Here is an 18122-nt window from a genome sequence, read left to right on the forward strand (position 1 = left end):
TTTTTGTTTCTACTTGGTTGATTTCAGCTCTGAGTTTGATTATTTCCTGCCTTATACTCCTCCTGGGTGTGTTTCCTTCTTTTTGTTCTAGAGCGTTAGGTGTGCTGTCAAGCTGCTGATATATGCTCTCTCCTGTTTCTTCCTGCAGGCACTCAGAGCTATGAGTTTTCCTCTTAGCACAGGTTTCATTGTAACCCAAAAGTTTGGGTATGTTGTACCTTCATTTTCATTAAATTCTAAGAAGTCTTTAATTTCTTTCTTTATTTCTTCCTTGACCAGGTTTTCATTGAGTAGAGCATTATTCAACTTCCATGTATATATGGGCATTTTTTTCCTTACTGTTATTGAAGACTAGCTTTAGCCTGTGGTGGTCTGATGGGACGCATGGTATTATTTCTATCTTTCTGTGTCTGTTGATGCCTGTTTTATAACCTATTATATGGTCAATTTTGGAGAAAGTACCATGAGGTGGTAAGAAGAAGGAATATCCTTTTGCTTTAGGATATTATGTTTTATAAATATCTATTAAGTCCATTTGGTTCATGACTTCTCTTGGTCTGCCTATGTCTCTGTTTAATTTCTGTTTCCATGATCTGTCCATTGATGAGAGTGGGGTGTTGAAATCTCCTACTATAATTGTGTGAGATGCAATGTGTGCTTTGAGCTTTAGTAAGGTTTCTTTTATGTATGTTGGTGCCCTTGTATTTGGAGCATAGATATTTAGGATTGAGAGTTCATCTTGGTGGATTTTTCCTCTGTTGAATATGAAGTGTCCTTCCTTATCTTTTTTGATGACTTTTTTAGTTGAAAATTGATTTTATTTGATACTAGAATGGCTACTCCAGCTTGCTTCTTCAGATCATTTGCTTGGAAATTTGTTTTCCAGCCTTTTACTCTGAGGTATTGTCTGTCTTTGTTTCTGAGGTATGTTTTCTCTAGGCAGCAAAATGTTGGGTCCCCATTGTGTATCCAGTTTGTTAATCTGTGTCTTGGGGGGGGGGAGGAATTGAGTCCATTGATGTTGAGAGATATTAAGGAATAGTGATTGTTGCTTCCTTTTATATTCGTGTTTGGATGTGAGATTATGTTTATGTCATCCCTTTGTTTTGTTGCAAAATGATTAGTTTCTTGCTTTGTCTAGGGTGTAGCTTGCCTCCTTGTGTTGGGCTTTACCATTTATTATCCTTTGTAGGGCTGGATTTGTAGAAAGATACTGTGTAAATTTGGTTTTGTCATGGAATATCTTGGTTTCTCCATCAATGTTTATTGAGATTTTTGTTGGATACAGTAACCTGGCCTGGCATGTGTTCTCTTAGTTTCTGTATGATATCTGTCCAGGATCTTCTGACTTTCATAGTCTCTGGTGAGAAGTCTGGTGCAATTCTGATAGGTCTGCTTTTATATGTTACTTGACTTTTTTCCTTACTGCTTTTAATATTCTTTCTTTTTTGGTGCATTTTGGTGTTTTGACTATTATGTGACGGGAGGAGTTTCGTTTCTGGTCCAATCTATTTGGAGTTCTGTAGGTTTCTTTTATGTTTATGGGCATCTCTTTCTTTAGGTTTGGGAAGTTTTCTTCTATGATTTTGTTGAAGATATTTACTGGTCCTTTGCGTTGGGAGTCTTCACTCTCTTCTATACCTATTATCCTTAGGTTTGATCTTCTCATTGAGTCCTAGATTTCCTGTATGTTTTGGACCAATAGCTTTTTCTGTCTTATATTATCTTTGACAGTTGTGTCGATGATTTCTATGGAATCTTCTGCTTCTGAGATTCTCTCTTCTATCTCTTGTACTCTGTTGGTGATGCCTTTATTTATGGCTCCTTGTCTTTTCCTTTGGTTTTCTATATCCAGCATTCTTTCCCTGTGTTCTTTCTTAATTGTGTCTATTTCCATTTAATTCCATTTTAATTCCTTCAACTGTTTGATTGTGTTTTCCTGGAATTCTTTCAGGGATTTTTGCATTTTCTCTCTACAGGCTTCTGCTTGTTTATTTGTCTTTTCTTCCATTTCTCTAAGGGAGTTCTTCATGTCTTTCTTGAAGTCCTCCATCATCATGATCAAATGTGATTTTAAATCTAAATCTTGCCTTGCTGTTGTTTGGATATTTAGTGTTTGCTTTGGTGGGAAAATTGGGCTCTGATGCTGCCATGTAGTCTTGGTTTCTGTTTCTTGGGTTCCTGTGCTTGCCTCTTGCCATCATGTTGTCTCTGGTGTTATCTTATTCTGCTATTTCTGACAGTGGTTAGACCATCCTATAGGCCTGTGTTTCAGTAGTGCTGTAGATCTGTTTTCCTGTTTTCTTTCAGCCAGTTATGGGAACAGAGTGTTCTTCTTTCAGGTGTGTAGTCATTCCTATCTACTGGTCTTCCGCTATTCCTGTGAGAGTGTGTCCTGGGTTCACCAGGCAGGTCACTTGGAGCAGAAAAGTTTGTCTTATCTCTGGTCTCAGACCTGGAGTTGCTTCTCTGCTGGGTTTCAGCTCTCTGTGAGGGCAACAACCAGAAGGGCCTGCCCTGCCTTCACTCAGGACCCTTTGCACAGGGGGCCCAGATGGTGCTAGGTGTTTTCCTCTAGAGTCAGATATATGGGTAGAGCGTAGTCTCCTCTGGCTTCCCAGAAGTGTCTGCCCCTCTGAAGGTCTAGCTCCCCCTTCCACGCGATTTGGGTGTAGGGAGCTATTTGACCAGTTCCCTTCAGATCCGGGCGGTGTCTGGAAAGCTTGAGTACCCCTATCTTCCTGTTCTTAACGGCCCTATACAGTTTCCTCTTGGGCCAGGGATGTGGGCAGGGGTGGGCAGTACTGGTGGTCTCTCCTGCCCTGCAGTCTCAGGAGTGCCCACCTGTCTGGGCGGTGAGCTCTCTCTCCTAAGGGGTTTGGGAGCAGGAAGCTGTGGCTACAAAAGTATTTTTAAAGATTTATTTTTATTATTTTTAATTGTGTATCTGTATGTGGATATGTATATAGAAGTGCAGAGGCCCGACAATATCATATCCCCCTAGAGCTAGGATCATAAATATACTTTAAGAATTTAATATTTTTATTGCTGTATAGAACCTTTGTAAATAGCGTATAAGAACCAGATAATGGGATTTGTTTCCATAATACCTAATTAGAAATACCATTATTGAACATTGAGCTGAATTTGTTTTTATGAATGTCAGGACCCATTTTATTCCCAAAGAGTCTTAAATTTTTTTTTGAGAATTAACTTCTGAAATATTTAATATTAATGCATATGGAAATTTTAGCAACTCAAAAATAGTAATAATATTGAGTTTCTGTTTCATATAATGGATATTACACGGTTTGATTTCATCAGAAGACATTAATTTGCTTTTTTATTAGAACATAAAGACATCAAATGAATTTTTTGTTCATGTAATACATCTCTGATCACATACATAATTCTAAAAATCTTTCTTTTCTATAAAAATAATTTAACAAATTTGGTGATAAAACATTTAATTATTCTAAGTTATTTGAAGCTGATCTTTCCAAATCTGCAATAATTACAGCCAAGAAGAGAAGACCTGGGACAGAGACACTTTCTTGATAACAGAGTAAAGGAATGAAAAAATTCATAAATATGTAAGTGCAAATTTCATTAAATGACAGTAAATACAGTCATCAAGGAAATTTTAAATCAGTAGTGTGACTGATATGGTACTGGCGACCTTATATATCTGGAGAAATCTGAACCCTAAGTTCCTCTAAAGGCAGATTTTGAGGTGCTATCAATGCTAGAGAATGGTTTGGTAGTTCCTACTGCTCAGAATTGGGGAACCATGCAATGCACAGCGATCTAAATCATCCAGCTGGTCCCCAACTTTCACTACTCTAAAAGAAGACAATATGTCTACTCTCTAAAGATTCAAGGTGTGTTCTGGTAGGCAGAAGTATTCTGTCTTCATAACTTGGATGAAATAAAAAATGATAGCCCCCTTTACCATCTATTCCAAAAATGAAAAAAAGTCACATGTACACCATCAGTGGCAGGAAATACAAAGAATGTTTGCTAGGAAAACTAACTAGACTCAAGAAAAGATCCATAGACAGTGACATTTTGAGCATGTATATCAAACAAGCTGCACTTCTGTTACTCCCACCACAATAAAGTCAACACAAGAAGAGATTCCAAGAGGATGTTAGAGCCTTAGGCTTAAGAATAGATAAGAAAAAAGTGATTGGCACAGATCTGAAAACAGGCTTTATGACTACTGATACAGAGTGAGATAATACAGCATAAGAACCCAAAGGAAGCAGAAGCTACCCAGGGAATGAAGAAAGTTACCTGTGGATAAAGAAAGTTCAGTAAAAAGAGCAGCATAGCATCTAAGAGAAAATTCTTTGACTGGTTATTTTGTAGCTGTTCTTAAGACAAAAGTGGTTCATCAAAAAAAAAAAAAAAGCCCTTGAATTCAGCACTGAATGAAAACACAGTAAGAATATGGAAATTGTCAGTGTTATTCTTTAAGAATAACTTGTGAGGAATTACAGGGTAAAGTAAGAAAAAATTGATAGAGGCACTCTCAAGGAGATTTACCAGTAAGTTTGATGTTCCAGGAAAAGAGTCTTCTTTTTGTTAGAAGAAATAGGAAAAGAAAAATAATTATAAATAAGAAATTATAAAATTATTTCTGAGAAATTAAGAAGTATCTGCTACATTGAAAAGACATATGACAGGCAATGCCCAACATATCAAGTGAGAGAGCAAAAGTGCAAGTGTGTGTCAGCATGTGTGTGTGTGTGTGTGTGTGTGTGTGTGTGTGTGTGTGTGGGCATATGTACATGTGTGTGTCCCTGCACGCATATAGTTCTAATATCACAAGCTACATTATAACACGCTGCAGATAGAGCCACTTGAACAGAATTTCTGCTATTAGCTTTTAATAATCGCAAAGATGTGAAATCAGGCTAGGTGCCTGTCACCAGATGAATAAAGATATTGTGAAATAAACAAAATGAGGAAAAATGAAATCTTGTTATTTGCAGGGAAATTGATGCAACTGGAGAATGCTTTGTTATGTGAAATAAACCAGACATAGAAGAACAAGTATAGCTACTTCACCTTCGTATGGGAACTTGCCAATCCTACAAGCGGAATCCTCATTACTAGGAAGTAAAGGAGGGTGTATATAGAGCCAGTTAATCATGCAGAAGGAAAGCTGACTATAACAAGTTCATGCATATGCATATAGAAACATATCATACTGAACTACTTTGATTTATAAGATTAATAAAAGTAATTTTATTGATAAAAATTTCTAAAAATGAAAATATGACTATCAAAGACAAATGAAGATTAAATAAAGATTTTTAGACCATCAGATTTCAAAGTAACTGCACCCTAACAAAATGTGTGTGTGTGTGTGTGTGTGTGTGTGTGTGTGTGTGTGTGTGTGTGCCATCTCTTGGCTAAGAACAAGGCAAGCATGCTAGCATTAGTGACAAAGAGGAGTCTTCAGCCACAGCTCTGCCTCAGCCCAGTGCGACAGGCTTAAGGGCACACAATCCAAGTGATACACAAAATTAAATTAACATCAATCTTTAATTTTAATGTATTAATGAACAATTTTGAGATTCTAATTGCATAATATTCCTCTTCCCTTTCCTCCAAACCTTAATTTGGAAGCAAGTACACTATTCTGCAATGTATTCACAAAATCCTAATTCAGCCCAATATGATAACATTCTCCTGGGGACACAGGGAAAAGAGATTTTAGTAAAAGCTGCCCTCACATTTTTCCAGAAGAGAAACAGGTGGAAATACTTGCAATCCTCTGCCACAATTACAACCTGTAACTCTTAATTTGTGGAGAGAATCCAAATTAATACATACATATATATATATATATATATATATATATATATATATATATATATATATATATATATAATATGATCAAAATTGTATTTTCTCTACTTAGTTCAACATCCAAATAAACACTGTCACACAACTGAAGAGACAAAATAAATTTGAGATTAAAAAATGTAAAGGATTTCTGGGGAGGTTTAAGAGGATTTAATGCCATGCTGTGAGTCCCTCAGCAAGCAACACTGGGAGAAGAGGCATGGAGTTGCATAGCACCCACACAGGTTAAAGCCTGCCATGTTTTCAACTTACGTGAGACTATTTACTTCCCCTCAGATGCTGACAGAAGTAACGAAAGAGTGGTACATTGTCCATTCTCACCCTTTGTGATCACTCGGAAATACAAGGTTCTCAAAAAATGGAATTGACTCTTGGTTTACAGGGGAAAAAAACTGAAGGTATCATTTCAATCAAGATAGATGTCAAAAATCCTCATCCATAATATGACATAGCACTATTTCTCAAACCAAAAATTCAGTTAAATTTGTTTTAATTAGATCTTTTGAGAAGTTCATACAAGGTATAGTGCTCATATTGATCCTCCATCTGCAAACTCCTCTGAGATTTGTCCTCTCTTCACTACCCATCCAATCCTATTTCCTTTCCCCATCAATTGTAATTTGTGCTGCCCATATATTTTTGGATGTGAGGCTTCCATTGCAGCATAGTCAACTTACTGGGGCCATATTCTTTTGTTGTTTAATTGTTTCCTATTTTTTATTGGGTATTTACTTTATTTACATTTCAAATATTATCCCCTTTCCCGGTTTAACCTATTTTGTGAGATAACCTTTTCTTTCTTTTACATTATAGCATTTTATTGGATATTTTAGCATTTACATTTCAAATGTTATCCCCTTTTACCTCTCTCCCTTCCTACCCTCCCAATCCCACTGCTTCTATGAAGATGCTCCCACTCCCACCCATCCACTCCCACCTCAACAACCCTGACATTCCTCTACACTGGAAAAGGAACCTTCACAGGACCAAGGGCTTCTCTTCCTATTGATGCCAGACAATTCCATCCTCTGCTACATATGAAGCTGGAGCCATGGGTCCCTCCTTGTATACACTTTGGCTGATGGTTTAGTCCCAGGGAGTTCTGGGGAGGGGGTGTCTGGTTGATGGATATTGTTCTTCCTGTGGGGTTGCAAATCTCCTCAGCTCCTTCAATCCTTTCTCTAACTCTTCAATTGGGTCCAAAGTTGGCAGTGAGCATCCACATCTGTATTGTTAAGGCTCTGGCAGAGCCTCTCAGGAGACATCCATACCAGGCTTCTGTCAGCAAGCACTTCTTGGCATCAGCAATAGTGACAGGGTTTGGTGGCTGCATATGAGATGGATCCCAGGTGGAGCAATCTCTAGATGACCTTTCATTCAGTCCCTACTGAATTCTTTTGTGACTGAGTTACCTCACTCAGGATGATATTTTTTAGTTACATCAATTTGCCTAAGAATTTCATGTTTTTAATAGCTGAGTAGTACTTCGTTATGTAAATGTACAACATTTTCTGTATCCATTCTTCTGTTGAAGGACACTTCATTTCTTTCCAGGTTCTAGCTATTACAAATAAGGCTGCTATGAACATTGTAAAGCATATGTCCTTGTTATATGTTGGAGTGATTTTTTGGGGGGGCTGTATGCCCAAGCATGGTATAGTTGTGTTCTCAGGTAGTACTATGTATAATTTTCTGAGTAACCACCAGACTGATTTCCAGAGTGGTTGTGCCAGCGTGTGATCCCACTAAGAATGGAGGAGTGTTCCTATTTCTCCACATCCTCTCCAGCATCTGCTGTCACTTGAGTTTTTGATCTTAGCCATTCTGACTGGTGTGAGGTGGAATCCCAGGTTTGTTTAGATTTGCATTTCCCTGATGATTAAGGATGTTGAACAGTTCTTTAGGAACTTCCTGGCCATTCAATATCCCTCGGCTGAGAATTCTTAGTTTAGCTCTGTAGCCCGTTTTTAAATAGGATTATTTGGTTCTCCGGTGAATAACTTCTTGAGTTCTTTGTATATATTGGATACTAGGCCTCTATTGAATGTAGGACTGGTAGAGATCTTTTCCCAATTTGTTGGCTGAAAATTTGTCCTATTGACTGTTCTTTTCCCTATAGAAGTTTTGCAATTTTGTGAGGTCCCTTTTGTCCATTCTTGATCTTAGAGCATAATCCATTGCTATTCTGTTCCGGAAATTTTCCCCTGTGCCTATGTGTTCCAGACTCTTCCCCACTTTCTCTTCTATTAGTTCCAGTGTATCGGGTTGTATGTGGAGGTCTTTGATATACTTGGACTTGAGTTTTATATAAGGAGATAAGAATGAGTCGATTTGCATTTTTCTACATGCCAACCTCCAGTTGAACCAACACCATTTGTTACCATTTGTTAAAAATGCTTTTTCAATTTGATGGTTTCAGCTTCAAGGCTGTTACCTAAATATAGTAAAAGTGATATACATCAAACCGTAGCAAACATCAAACTAAATGGAGAGAAACTTGAAGCAATCCCACTAAAATTAGAGAGTAGACAACTCAAACAAATCAGTAGCCTTCCTCTATTCAAAGGATAAACAGGCTAAGAAAGAAATTAGGGAAACTACACCCTTCACAATAGTCACAAATAATATAAAATACCTTGGTGTGACTGTAACCAACAAAATAAAAGATCTGTGTGACGAGAACTTCAAGTCTCTGAGAAAAGAAATTGACGATCTCAGAAGATTGAAAGAACTCCCATGTTCATGGATTGGCAGGATTAATATTGTAAAAATTGTCATGTTGCCAAAGCAGTCTACAGATGTAATGCAATCTCCATCAAAATTCCAACTCAATTTTTCATAGAGTTAGAAAGAACAATTTGCAAATTCATTTAGAATAACAAAAAACCAAAAATTGCTAAAATTATTCTCCACAATAAAAGAACTTCTGGGCGAATAGTCATCCTTAACCTCAATCATGATAAAAAAGAAAACTGCATGGTAATAGTACAGAGAGGCTGGCAGGTAAATCAATGGAACAGAATTGAAGACCCAGAAGTGAAAGCAAACACCTATGATAACTTGATCATTGACAAAGGTGGTAGGGCCATATTCATAAAATAAATTGGCTCCTCTCCCAGCATCCATCAATTTCCAAAACCTCCTTGGCTAGAAGTGCAACTCTCTGTCTACCTCCCATATTCCTGATGATATTTTGTTTGGTTTGTGCTTGCAGGGGAGTTTATACATGTTGCCATAGTCACTGTGAGTTCATGTGGACAACTGTCCTGCTACATCTGGCAGATACTCTTTCAGTGTAGTCTTTCACTGCCCCTGACACTGGCAGGCATTCTTCCTTTTCTTCCAAAATGATCCCTGAGCATTTATAAGAGGGGATGTAATATGATTTAGACCCAAGCACTTCATAGTCTTTTATTGCCTGATCCTTGGCAAGTTCTGTGTTAATCTGTTATTGCAAATAGCTGCTTCTCTGATTAGGGTTAAAAGATTCATTAATCTGTGGGTATAATGATTAATCATTTAGAACCAATGGCTTGTGATGTCCCATGGATTCCAAAGCATTACAGATTAAAGCCAATGCTCTTGGTTACCCTAAAGAGCATAGCAGTAAAACTTTTCTTGCCTAAGGCACCATGTATTTGAGATCTATAGAGTGGATTTATCTATCTGCTACTAGACCTGGAAACTTCATACCTTCTTGTTAGTTTTTATAGTTACTAGTAGGTGCTATGCATATTACCAGATTAGAAAAGTCATCAAGGTAACATGTATCTTATCAATTGGTAAACCCTGTGACTTACAAAAACATGTGCCTTGGAAAGATATACTCACTGGTACAAAAGTGGCACAAACATGGTGGGAGTGAACAACCAGTTTCTGACAGAATTTCAGTTATTTTCCACAAGATCAAACCCATATCAGCACCATTGTAGAGTTAAGAAACTTATGGCTATACAGGTCATAGACATTGGGGAGAACCTACTGCTATTATTTTAATATATGTAAATAGTATTAAACCATCTTAATTTTTATAGCATATTCATTGACAATCTATTTCCTATATGTGATACTAATTGATTAGAAAATAAGAAACAAGCAACAAAGATCCTTAATAGGTAGTAATGAAGATTAAATATTACCAAGTAGCCCTTAAGAGAAAAATCACAGCAAACAGCAAATCTAGACATGTCAAAAAAAGAAGCATTTACTACCATACATCACAAAGATCAAGGGCTTTGTTATTTGTGGGCCTGTCAATTAGAAACTTTTAAGCTAGAAACTGACCTCATGGTGATGATCATAAGTTTTGTCAGTTATCAAGAAAATACTAACTTCAATAAATATATATAAAGAGGATGTTTCAATTCCTCTGTTTCAATCAGATAATTATTCAAGGAAACTATTAGTTATGAAAACTGGAAAAGAACTAAGAGAAGTACAAGAATATTTATCATGTATGTAGAAATGGTGGTCTATATTAAAGAGGTATCAGATGTGGTGAGTTGGAAATAGAGAATAATTTGTGTTTTATTGTAATTTAAAAACTTAGTTGTCAAAGAATATATAAGAAGTAACCATTTGTCCTCCCCATGTGTCCTTGAAACCTCTTGGGTCCCTAGCATCTGGGACTTTCTAGTGGCTACCCCCACTTCCTCCTTCCCCAATGATACATATCTCCTTTTGAATAAAGGGGAGATAGAACCAGTAGAGACTATACCCAGTGGATGAAATGGCTGCTGGTTGAGGAATGAGGCTATCTACCCACCTCAAAAATATTAATCCAAAATCCCTCCTTTCAAAAGGAAATGTAGGGACAAAGAGTGGAACAAAGACTGAGCCATCCAGAGACTACCCAACCTAGGGATCCATCCCATCTGCAGACACCAAAACCCAGATGCTATTGCTGATGCCAAGAAGTGCTTGCTGACAGGAACCTGGCCCAGCTATCTCCTGAGAGGCCCTGCCAGAGTCTGACAAATACAGAGGCAGATGCTTGCAGCCAACCATTGGATTGAGCAAAGGGTCCCAGATAGAGAAGTAAAGAGAAAGGACTGCAGGAGCTAAAGGGGTTTGCAACCCCATAGGAAGAACAACAATATCACCCAACCAGACCCCTCAAAACTTCCTGGGACTAAACCACCAACCAAAGAGTACACATGGGGGACCCATGGTTCCAGCTGGATATGTAACAGAGGATGGCTTCATCTGGTAACAATGGGAGGGGAACCCCGTTGGTCCTTTGGAGGCAAAATGACACAGGGTAGGGGAGTACAAGGGTGCTGAGGTGGGAATGTGTGGGTGTGTGGGAGAGCCTCCTCATAGAGGCAGGAGGAGGAGGGAGAGGATAGGGGATTTGGAGAGTGAAACTAGGAACAGGGGTAACATTTGAAATGTAAATAAATAAAATAACCAAAAACATTAAGTAACACTATATCATTCCTTATCATTTAAAGCAAGGCACAGGCATCAATTTTTTTCAAAATAAATAAACATTTGACACTAAATTTAAAACCATTCTAAAGGAGCTAAATGACTTTATTGTATCCCTAAACTTTTTGTAAGAGATCTGTGTATCTTGTTGGTGAATATAAGGTCCAACTAAGGATGATAAAAAGGAAAGAAAACCCCCGAGGCAATGGCCAAAGAGATACCTTGTTGGTGGTGATTTTCTTACATCAGTCGGTAGCAGAGCAGATGGCAGTCCTTTGTTCATCCTAGCTTGATGCTTGGCTTAGTGGCCAAAGCTGTCTTATGCTTAGGAATCATCAAAAAATCAAATCAAATCCAGACAGTGCAGTGTGGGAGAAGGAAGACAGAGACCTGCCAACTGTTAGGCCACCCACAGACTTGCCCTCCAGTACAAGACATGGGAAGGCCATAGACACCAGCTTGCTGCCATCCATGCAGCACAGATAGAGGATGTCACCCAGGGGTCCTCCAGCCATGTGGCCAGCATGCATTAAGAGCCACCACAGTGTGTAAGTATGTGGTGGTCAGATGGGAGAGAAAGAAAGTTGGAGAAGATTGAATATTATGAAAAGAATGGAACTATAGACCTGAAAGTGGATAGAAATATTCTCTTATTAGTGGTAAACCCTGCTACTTGGGGCCATAGTGAAGTCCCTGCTGAGAGCCATGTCTGGGTCTGTGATTACAGATCAGCAGGGGTCAGTCTTTATGTCCATTGTTCATAGTACTACTAGAGAACCTGAGGATAGCTGGTTGGGGCAGCTGCTGGGGACCACAAAGATATCCAGACACAACTAGCCCCACCCCTCACCAGAAGCAGCAGTCTATAGAGCTGGCTCTATCGCTCACCATCAGCAGCACTCAGGAAAGCAGGCCCTCTACCTTGCCCAGGCAGCACAGTGGAGCTGGCCCTGGTGGCCAGTGTGTAGGTGAGCAAGTTCTGACTCCTGGCTGCCATGAGGTGGTATGGGTATGAAGGTAATAATGTTCCCCTTACTCCTCACTGCCTGCTACAATCAGGAGAGATGGCCGTCAGGCCATAAGAGTAGAAAAGCTCGTTCTGCACCTTGCCTGGGCAGCACAGTAGGCCCTGGCTCTTGTCAAAGGATCATGAGTGAGCCAGCCTCTAGAATGAGAGCACTGGAGAGCTGGCCCTGCCACTCATCTGCTGTGAGGTGGTTTGGGTATACAGATGATTCTTCCTACACACACACACACACACACACACACACACACACACACACACACGTGGCAGTTAGGAGAACTTACCTCTAGGGGGAATTGGGAATAGTCAGGAGGGATGATGAACTGGCTCTGTCCATTGCTTAACTGTTACAACAGTCAGGAGAGAAGATTCTGTCTCTCATGTGGACAACACAGTAGTGCTGGTCCTCATGCTTAGGATGCAGGTAAGCCAGCCCAGAGGATGTAAGGGAAGGAGAGTTGGCCCAGCCCTTCACAGGCTGCAGCTCTTGGGAAATGGGGCCAGAACCTTGACTGGGCATCATAGTGGATCTGGCTTTGGAGATGTAGGTTCAGGTGAGCCAATACCAAGGGCATGAGAACAGGAAAGCTGACCCTGTTTCCTGCAAATAGAAGCACCGGGTGGCCTAGCTGCCTCAGTGCTGGAGAACTCTCATGGTGCAGGCAGGATATCTGGAACTAACAAGCTCAGCTACCATTCAGACCCAGATCCGTGACTCTGAATTGACCAACCACAAAATCTGTGTCATCTGCAAATTGTTGGGATGCATGAAAGGGCCAGTCCCGCCGTTCCAAAGCTGCAGGATTGTCATGATATTGGGGCAACGACAGGATAACTGGCAGGAAGTCCAGTGAGGATTCAATATTAACAGTGTTGTAGAAGCCAGTGATCTTGAACCAGACCAATGATTAATTGCAATGAACATTTGCAAGTGAACATGTGTGGGCAAAGGGATATACTGTGGGGCATGCTGTACTATACTACAGGTTCCATGATGAGATGATTCCTATGCTTTGGGTTGTTGGTAGTGGTGATGGGGTGTGTATGTGTGCATGTACGTGTGCAGTGCATGTGTGCATGTGTGTGTGTTTTATTATTTGGGGAAGAGTTTGCCAAGGTGAATATGAAAGGACAAGGAGATGATCAGGACTGAGGTGCATGTTGTGAAAGTCACAAAGAACAAATAAAAAGATTTTTAAATAAAGGAGAGAGAAAACCACTACCTTTGTGATATTCAGACTCAGCATTTACGAAAAGAACCAGGGACAAATATGACTACTGCATGCTCTATTCTTGCATAAAATAGCACAAAAACTCCAATTAACATGCATAATTAATGAATGTCAGTAAAACTGCCATCAGCCCAAGTATGTATCAGTGGATCAATGGATAATAAATGGTTGGTACCTATGTACAGTTGAATTTTATCTAGCAAGAAACACAAGTGGAATTATGAAATTCTCAGGAAAATTGAAAGATCTGGAAAACATATTAGAGTTTACCCTGGTCAGAAAGACAAACATCATATGTTCTCTCTCATACACAGATACCAGCTGAACCTAGAGAATGTAAATATGGGTAAAAGCTAGGAAACTCTAAAAGGACACATAGAACTAGAAAGAAAGAACACCCTGTTCTAAATGAGATGCCTGCATCACATCCTTCCCCTCAGAAACTCCACAGAACCCCATGGAAAAGGAGGCAGGAAGACTATAAGAGCAAGAAAAAATGGAGGGCACCAAGGAAGCATGGCTTCTAATCACAGCAAGACTGACACACATCGGATATCATAGAGACTGAGACAGCATGCACAGGGCCTGGACAGGTCTGCACTAGATGGGTCCTACAATGAGAGGAATAGTGAACACAAGCCCCCATTCCTAACCCAGCTCCAATTGATAATTGCTCACAAATAAAAAAATGAGTCTTCTCCAATGGAGTCTGAGTGGTTACACAAAGCATACATAAGGGCAGGCAATATACTTACATGGCAAACGAAAATAATGAACTCAACAGAATTTTTTTTATCGTGTCAAGCCAGGAGAGGGAGAGAGAGAGAGAGAGAGCAGAAGAGACGAAGAGCAGAAGAAGAGAGTCCTGTAGCTTTATTCCTCAACAGAATTTTTAAAGGTTCTTTTTCTGATACTGATATGTCAGCCCTTTTTATTCTTTTCCCTTTCAGATCTTTCACAAATATATCGTTGGACTTCAATGTGTGCAACATGTCTATCACTGCATTTATATCTGTGTGTATTTTTCATGCTTTTTCTTTGGCTCTTTTTCTTTTGTTCATTTTATTGTTGTGTTTCATTAGAGTTTGTTTGAGTTTTATCTTATTTATTTATTTAATATCTATTTGTACCCTAAGGAGAGAGAAGGAGAAAGACTCATGTTGATTGGATTCAAAAGGAAGAGGAGAGACCATGGGAGGTCTTTGAGGAGAGGAACCATTATCAGGATATATTGTGTTAAGAGCAAGAACTATTGTCAATAAAACAAATAGGGGCTTTAAAAGAAAGAGGCAGGAAAAATAACCCAAGATGGGAGTAGCCACATTGGAAAGAGAAAGGAAATCAAAATGGAGAGGAAGCAATACGAAATGTGTGAAAACACCACAGGGAAACCTGGTTCTTTATAAGCTAATATTTAAAATTAAAAGTAAAGTATTAAGAGCAAGATAAGAAAAATGTCCTTAACAACTGACAAATCCTTTCAGTTTTAACATGGAATGATTTAGATGAACCTGGAGTTACTGCATTTACATTGAGAACTTGATGGACTCCCACCTCCCCCCGCCTCCATTCCTCCCAAACATTCAGTGTTGTTTCAAGTATTTTATGCACATACATGACGCATTGATATGTTTTGTCTGCCTTTACTCCCAGGGAATCTGTATAAAGGCAAAAATATATTCATCAGTTGCCTATACCTCACCCTTACTGTACTTCAAAGAAATACAAGACCATCCAAAACATAGCAGGTATTTAGTAACTATTCGGTGAATAAAGTTGACAATCTCAAAGCCAAGTGACAATCCCACTGCACAACATCCATTCTTTTCTAGGATGTTACAAATCAATGCAAAAAGATATAAGCTCTTCTGTGACAGAAACATCGTAATTAAACAGAAGGGAGAGATAATGACTGTGAGCCCACATCTTGTTCACTATGGCATTTTAACATGATGTCACCTAACTCAATTTGAGTGCAGAGCACATTATCTTCCTTGGTGTAGCTCATACTTGATAGCAACAGGCCTAAAAGAAACACTGGACTTTTACAGTCATACTTATGCTTCATATTACGTGTTATTCCTTTAATCCCCAGGGCCTGTGAAGACTTTGGTATACATCCATGCAAAGTGGTCAAAAGTTGGGTGATTCAATCATTAGCCCTCGATTTTGAGTCATCATTTATTAATACATATCGAAGGTGACTTTAATTCTATGTTCTTTTAGATGGAAATTAAGTGAAATGCTCTAGATATCTTTGATGTTTCATGAACATCTTTGATGTTCATATCCCTTCATGAATACAAGTCAGAAAAATCAAACATCTATAACCCAGATACCTAACATTAATATTTGAATATAATCTAAGCAAAATTGACCACATCCAAATGAATTAAGGATGAATCTAGATATATCTTTCCATAGAGGTTCTTTTGGTCTTTTTCATGTTTTAGGTTTCTTTTTTATTCTTTGAGAATTTCATATGAGGATATCATCAAATCATAAAGGAAAATTTGTAATTGGAGATAAACCGAATTCTTAAAACATTTCATAAGACATTAGCCTCTGTGCTCTCTCTCTCTCTCTCTCTCTCTCTCTCTCTCTCTCTCTCTCTCTGTGTGTGTGTGTGTGTGTGTGTGTGTGTGTGTGTGTGTGTGTGTGAATCAAAGACTTGACTTATGTTTCTTTTGCAGGATGTCTGTTTTCAAATGACACAAAGAAAGCTGAAAGTAAAAGTTTGTTTTGTTTTTGCTTTTGTTTTTACTTTTCTCTCAAGACAAATTATTCAGCCATCTTTTCTTTTTTCCATTCTTCTGACTTGGTGTGACAGAATCAGAAAGGCGCCAGGCACTTTCATTTCCATTCTTCTTCTCTTTGCCCTTTACCTTCTCCACTAGCTCTTGGAATTAATGAGAGATTTGCTTCCACCTGATAGACTACATACACATAGGGTCCTTTTTCTATCACTATAACAGAATATCTATGACTTGATTATTTATTAGGAAGAAATTAACATAGGTCCTGCACTTAGAGATTGTAAAGTACAAGAGCATGGCACCAGCATTGACGATTAGTGAGGGAATCCTGCTGTCTCAGTTTGTGGTACAAAACAGAACAAGAAGGTCCCTGTATCAGAAACAGAACTGAATGAATAGCTTGAAAGTAGAATTAGCTACTCTCACAATGACTGGTCCTCTCCACACCAAACGAGAACTTAGTCAGAGGAAAAACCATTAATGACCAAATCGTCTCTTCAATTTTCTATCATCTTCAAAGAGTGTCACATTGGAAATATAGCATCAACATCAGAATTGCTCAGAACATACTATTAATAAGTATATAGATATGGGAGGTGAAGGTAAGGAGGGAAGGGGGATAGAGAGAGAAGAGGAAAGGAGAGAGAGAGAGATCCAAACCAGAGTTCAAGGTTTGAGGCAGAAATTCTGAGGTATATTACGAGTTATTAACCACAGAGGTATTAATTAAAGACACAAATGAAACGCCAGGTTTCCTGTTGTCAGAAAAGGGGATTACAAACACAGAAAAGAAAAACATTTGAGGCAGATGTTGAGCCTTCATTAGAATTACTGAAAGCTAAATGAACATAGAGTTGAGAAGAAATTTTGTGTGACAGAGAAATATTTATTTCTAGTTTAGTGAGTTAGCCAAGTGAGCAGGGTGATACAGGAGCCTGAGTTTCAGTGGTCCACCTGGATTAGAATACTTTGTTCTCTAAAAACCATTCTCACTAGTTGGAGTCAAGGTTTAGAGAAATGACAGATTTAGGGACTCAGAGTAAAATATCGAAATCAGTCCAGAACACATTAATCCCCTGGACAATAAGAGTTCTCAAGCATGATGGGAAGGGTCCAATGTTGACATAGAAACTCTATGAATTATTTCTACTCAGTAAATTTTTTGAGGGTTGAAGAACATAGAGCATATGTTAGTTGATATTTCATAGAACCAAGGTCTCTTGAATACCATCATTGGCGTGAGTGTGTGTGTGTGTGTGTGTGTGTGTGTGTGTGCATACACACACACATGCATACAAATACACATGAATGCACATGTGTAAACCGAAACTGATTATTTTAAGCAAAAACCATCAATGAACACTTTAAGCATGGGATAAAAGTTTGTTGAAGAAAGTGAAATCTGCCTTCAAAATGTCCTCTAGCTAAACCCAAGGTGTTTTTCAGGGAGATTCTGTTTTAACCAGTTGTCAGAGTAAAAACACAGGTAGAAAGAAAGAGGAATGTGAAAGAAAAAAATGGCACACCCAAAAACTCTTCAGACTCAGGAAATCCACAGGTTACTGTGGCTAGGGAAGCAAGTAGGCTAATATCAGATCCTTGTTGCTTCCTCTGTTCCTATCCAGTCCCAAGTTTCATCCCCAGCTCTGCAGGTTCCCCTTTGCCCCAATTGCCAAAAAATCACACACACACACACACACACACACACACACACACACACACACACACACCCCTACCCTCCCTCCCCCTACTCAATGCTTTATTCCAGCCCACAGTCCAGCAGACACTCTCTATGAACCCACA

The 18122-nt window shown here is 38.9% G+C and overlaps 1 non-coding gene across 1 annotated transcript; it reads left to right on the forward strand.

Moving 5' to 3' along the window:
• The first annotated feature begins 11499 nt into the window (after positions 1 to 11499).
• Positions 11500 to 11645, forward strand: LOC120101276 (small nucleolar RNA SNORA48). The gene has a single exon (XR_005501650.1). It is a non-coding gene; the product is annotated as a small nucleolar RNA SNORA48 (small nucleolar RNA).
• The last annotated feature ends 6477 nt before the right edge of the window (positions 11646 to 18122 follow it).

Source organism: Rattus norvegicus, chromosome 2 (genome assembly GCF_036323735.1).
Source record: "Rattus norvegicus strain BN/NHsdMcwi chromosome 2, GRCr8, whole genome shotgun sequence".
In the NCBI taxonomy this organism is placed as follows: Eukaryota; Metazoa; Chordata; class Mammalia; order Rodentia; family Muridae; genus Rattus; species Rattus norvegicus.